Below are 6,000 nucleotides of genomic sequence, written 5' to 3' on the forward strand. Positions count from 1 at the left end.
TTTTTGCCCATTGCTTAGCCAATGGGAATTTAGGTCCAGGATCTGGCTATTACAAACTGTGCTGCTATAAACATGGGTGCAGATATATCACTGTGGTATGACGTTTTTAATACGTAAGGGTAGATAGCCAGAAGGAGAATAGCTGAGTTGAATGGGACCTGTAGGCCTAGATTCTGAGGAATCCCCACTGATTTCCACAGTTGTTGCAGCTCTCTGCATTCCCATCAACAATGAAGAAGGGTTCCTTCCCCCCCACCAACTACCTACCCCTCCAGTATTTGTTGTTGCTTGATTTCTTGATAGTAGGCATTATTTCTGGGATAAGGTGGAATCTCAGTGTTGTTTTAATTTGCATCTCTCAAATGACAAGTGACGTAGAACATTTTGTCACATATTTATTTGCTGTATCTATTTCTTCATCTGAGCACTGTGTATTTCATGTCAGATGCACATTTTTGGATTGGGTCTTTAAATCTGGGAAGACTGAATTTTCTGAGTTTTTATATGTTCTCGATAGTAATCCTTTGTTTGAGGAACAGCTGACAAACATTTTCTCCCATGTTGTGGGTTGTCTCTGTACTCTGTTGGTGGTTTCTCTTGCTGTTAAAAAGCTTTTCAGTAGGATGAGATCCCAGATGATTCTTTGTGATAGTTCCTGCCCAACCCGCGATTTGTTCATAAAGTCTTTGTTTACATCAGTGTCTTCAAGAGTTTTACTTACTCTATCTTCCAACAGATTTAATGTTTCTGTTTTAATATTAAGATCTTTGATCTATTCTCATCTTAGCTTAATACACATTGAAAGATATGGGTCCAGTTCATATTCAGCATGTGTAGAGCCAGTTTTTCTAGCACCATTTATTAAAGAGGCTGTCTTTCTTTCAGTGGACGTGTTTGGCACCTTTGTCAAAGATAAGATGTTTTAGTGTGTCTGGGGTTGTTTCTCCACCTTCTAATCTGTTCCTTTGATCTATAGGTCTGGTTTTGTTTTGTTGTTTGTCAGTACCACACTTTTCATCACAGTAACTTTATAGTATAATTTCAAATCAGGGATTTGATGACCCATGTTTTGTCTTTGTTGCCCAGAATCACCTTTGCTATTCTAGGTCTCTTCTGGTTCGAGATGAATTTTTGGACTTTTTTGTCTAATTCTGTGAGATATGCAATTGGGCTTTTGATTGGGATTGCAATGAATCTGGATAGCAGTTTTAGAAGTATGGTCATTTTCACTATATTAATTTTTCCTACCCAAGAGCATGGGATAGCTCTCCATTTTGTAATATCGTCTTGAAACTCCTTTTCCAGTGTATTGTAGTTTTCAATGTAGAGGTCATTTACATCCTTTCTTAGATTGCTTTGTTTTTTTTGGATGCTATTGTAAAAGGTATTGTTTCCCTGATTTCTCTTCCCATGAGTTTGTTATTCTTGATTATGAAGACTATTGACTGTTGAGTGTTGACTTTATAAGCAGCTACATTACTGAATTTGCTTATTAAATCTAGCAGTATTTTGGTGGAATTTTTAGGGCCTTTTGTTTCTTTTTCTTGTCTAATTACTCCTGCTAGTTTCCAAGACTATGTTGAATAAGTGTGAGGACAGCGGACATCCTTGTCGTATTCCTGATTTTAGAGTGAAAGTTTTCCATTTTGTCCATTTAGTTTGATGTTTACTGCTGGTTTGTCATAGATGGCTTTCATCAGATTGAGATAAAGATTATTCCAATTTTTGTAGGGCTTTTATTATGAATGGGTGCTGGACTTTGTCAGAATCTTTTTCTGTATCTATTGAAATGACCAAATGATTGTTGTCTTTGGCTTTGTTAATACGGTGTATTATATGTATGGATTTCTTTATGTTGAAACATCCCTGGATGCCTGGGATGAATTCCACTTGATCATGGTGTACAATCTTCTCGATGATTTTCTGCAGTCTGTTTGCCAGTATCTGATTGGGGATTTTTGCTTCAATGTTCATTAGGGAGATTGACTAGTACTTCTCTGGTTCTGGTATCAGCATAATGCTGGCTTTCAGGAGTGAATTTGGAAGTACCACTTCCCATCCAATTTCATTAAAAAGTTTGAGCAGTAGTGGTGTTATTCTTCTCTAAATTTCTTCATTTACCCATGCCTTTTCATGGCTGCTCCTAATTTCTTTCAGGAATCAATGGACTCTTTCCATAATGGGCTGCAAATGTTTTCAGAAGAATTCAGGGTCAGTCCCCCAGAGAGGAATCAATCTGCTGATCTCAGAAAACATTCTGAACCCAAGCCATGGCAGGACACAACAGAATATAGAGAGGGAAGGCTGTGTGACAGACAGCAGACTTCATTTGGAAGATTTTTACCCTTATCCTCTCTATTATTTTTCCAACTAGAAACCCAGTAATTGAACAAAAAATGAGCACAATTACTATGTAAAGTGAAAACATTACCTTTAAATGATAGTAATAGTCTGCAGCAGAGTAAAGATGAAAGAAAAGCAAACATGCCAATTCTCCAAGACAAGCTGGCTACTCATTCAAACTTATAAAAATCCTGAATTCTGAAAGTGATCATAATGACAAGCATGGGGGTCACAATTATTGCTGAAATGGAACCAAGTTCCTAATCCAATGAAACATTTCCTTCTGATGAGGCAGGGGACACCTAAGGACTTCAAACTCTAAGTTCCCCTTGCCTTATAGTTACCTTGTCACATATTGTCACTCTGCTCTTCAGGATTTTAATATTCCTAGAGGGCATATATTCCCTAAAGCCATGTGATCCACTTGATAACAACTTGTCTTCAGAAATGTGTAGGATATTAGTATAATCACTTCTATATATTTATGTTGGAGCCATGTGAGTTGGAACCCATGGACCAAATCTGGTTCCTGAATCCTTCCTCTCAGGCTCCTTCACTGTTCTCTGGCTCCTTGATCTCATAAAAAAGTTACCTTTTCTTTTTCACTTCTATTGTCCAAGATATTTCTGCATTGGAAACAGTCAAAACCAAACTTCCCTCATGGAAACAATGAGATAAAGGAATATATTTTTATTAAATTCGGTAAGTGAAATATTTTATATCTGTATAAAACTAAGGAAATAAAGGATAGGGGATTTATCTCAATGGCCAAGGGCCTGCCTGTCAAGCATCAGGTTGTGAGTTCAATCCCCAATACCAAAAAAGAAAACAGAAAGAAAGAAAAACCTAATATTATCCAGCTAGTTGTAAGTCCTAAATAATATTCCAATGCATCAACTCATTCTTAAACTAATTATGAAAATGAGCTTTTAATCTATGACAAACTTTGACAGTTTTTTCATGTATATATTTTAGCCTGACTCCAGCAATTCTTTCCTGTACAATTCTATACAATCTATTCTCTGTCATGCAGGCAGAACATCCACAGAGCAAACAGGCATGTGGTTATGAATTCATAGTTCAAATAAATGAGCTGCTAGAAACACCTAAACTCATGTTATACAGTACTTAGCAAGTTGATGGAGGCCTCCTTTATTAGTTATCAATTTCCTTTTAAGTATTGATGTAGGAAAACTTATGCAGACTATTCACAATGATGGGAAGAGGTATATGATCATGCCCTCTGAGAAATCACTATAATATCCCTCAATATGTTGATAAGGTAGTATAACACCTCCACTACAGATACTGAAGTTTAAATGCTACTTATCCTATCTGGAAGTTAACTTTCTGTTGGGGTTTGTGCCTAGATCCCCAATTCCCCAAACTACTGCATGGCAGTGGCCCAAAAGAATGAGACAAGTGGCATTGGTCTTTAGGGCTGCAGGAGTGAAACCCTCTGCAGAGCAGGTAACTGCTAGCTGGCCTACTGACACTAGGCAACCATATTTAATTTGAACATGCAAGGACTAGGTCCAATGGAGGAATCCTGAGCAGGATCTTGGGAAGTTTTCAAGGACACCTCAGAGCCACAGATGATGCTAATAAAGGAAAACTATCCAGAAAGTCTCCAGGTGGCCTCAGCTGTGACCTATCTTGCCCCCTGAGGGGTCTCCTCATTCTCAGTTCAATTATGCCCAGACCATGCCACAGCCCTGCATGTGTATTCAGCTTCAAGGGCTCCAAAATTTTTCCATATAATTGCATGAATGACAAGCACACATCACTCAGGTCTCATTCAAACATGGCACTTTCTTTCACTCCCAGACATAGCCTTTCAATTTTACTGAATACTGATAGACATTTGCCCTATGTCATCACATTTATTCTTAGTTGCCTTGCTCAACAGAAGAGAATTTTTCACTCTGAGCCATGAAATACTAAAGATAGAGTAACATTTTGTCTTTGTTCCATATAATTTCTCAGCATCCATAATACTTTCATATCAAATGAGTATGAAACTCACAGTGGTGATAATAAGGAAAAATTAAAAGGACAAGATGCTGTCAGAAAATGAGAAAAGGTAGTGTGAAACTCATTAGCTCAATTGAAAAGGTGACATTTTGCCTAGAGTTGTTTGAGTAACACAAAGAGGTTACCCAGACAATGTTAAAATAGTGGTGATGGCAGAAACAGTAGTTTGAAGCAAAGAAATGAGGGTCTCCTGATCACAGACACAGGGCATTAAGCATGTTAGAAATTACTTGAATGTTAAAATGGAAGTGAAAACCACAAGTCACAGAAATCCAACTGGAACTCATGGCCTTGTGTATGTGTTTAAAGATAATCAGCACACACAAAAAACATCAGGCACTGGTCCTTATAATGTCAGGCAGGGATCCTTATGAATAGTGAGACATGCCATTGTATAAATTCACAATTCAGTAAAAGAGAACACACTCTGAATTATAATTTAGCAAGTTTACTTTTTACAGCACTGACAGCTCAAAATTTAGATTTCCCTTCAAGCCATTTGTTCAGTGTTTTAGGAAAAAGCAGTAATAATTACAAAATATATCATGGGTTCACAGCATCAAGAAATGAAATAAAGGGATTTGCATGGTACATTCAATAGCTAACTTTGGGGGCAATTTAATACCAAAAACCATGTTGCTCCTCAGATTTTTGGGGTCAAGGACTGTAAGACGATGAGTAAATAAAGAAGAGACAAAGCTGGGGTCTGGTGGAGCCCTTATCCTCCTGATGGGAGGAATAGAACTGCTGAAGAAATGCATCATGTTTGTTTATATACTTGGAAGGTGATAGAATTGGATTCCTGGTCAGGGAACCATATGATAGAATTCTGGCATGGCTGAAAAGATAAGAAATATCAAATATAAACGACCTTTATTTTAAGAATGTGGGGAGAGACCTCCTGACCCTCTGAGGTCTCCGGGGGCTGTCATTCTCTCCGTTGGACACATGGAGTGGGGCATACATGTAGCTTAGGTTTGGGGTGGAACCTAAGGGGCATTAGTGATGTACAGGTAGCTCATTGGTATTCATTTTGTGCCACAGGTAAATTCCTAGGGGCAGGGAAGATGGAGACCCTTGGTTCTGCTTCCAAGGCTTTACCAGCTACAGTGTCCCACCTGGGCCAAAATCCTTTCAGAAGGACAATGTCAATTTCAACCTCACTACCTAGCAACTCATTGCTTGGATTGTCTAGGGTCTTGGTATTTTTCTTGGCTGTAGCATCTTCTTCGTGTAGCTGGTCATGCACTCTGTTTTTGGGATGCATGTACCCGTCATGCCTAAGCTTTGCATGTGTGTTCAATTTCAAGGTTCAATAGCTCCCAACATTTAGGTAGAAACCTTGCCAAAGTATGAATCAGTTGTCTCTATACCTGCATTTGAAGTTTAAGGAAAGAAACAAGTTGAAGTCATGAATGTAAATATAGGATAGAATTCAAAGATCACTACTGAAAATCACTATGATCTTGTTCAGGAAATATACTTCTTATGATAATATTTGTGCTGCAGTCACATGTATGCCTCTATCACTATAAACCATAAATAATGAAATATGAAGCAGCCAGGCATCTCATGTTCTGACTATAGACATGCAAAAAAAATTTCTTGATACTGTTGCTGGTG

The sequence above is a fragment of the Cavia porcellus genome, unplaced genomic scaffold (genome assembly GCF_034190915.1).
Source record: "Cavia porcellus strain 051 isolate PalLab524CR breed Dunkin Hartley unplaced genomic scaffold, mCavPor4.1 scaffold_23, whole genome shotgun sequence".
In the NCBI taxonomy this organism is placed as follows: Eukaryota; Metazoa; Chordata; class Mammalia; order Rodentia; family Caviidae; genus Cavia; species Cavia porcellus.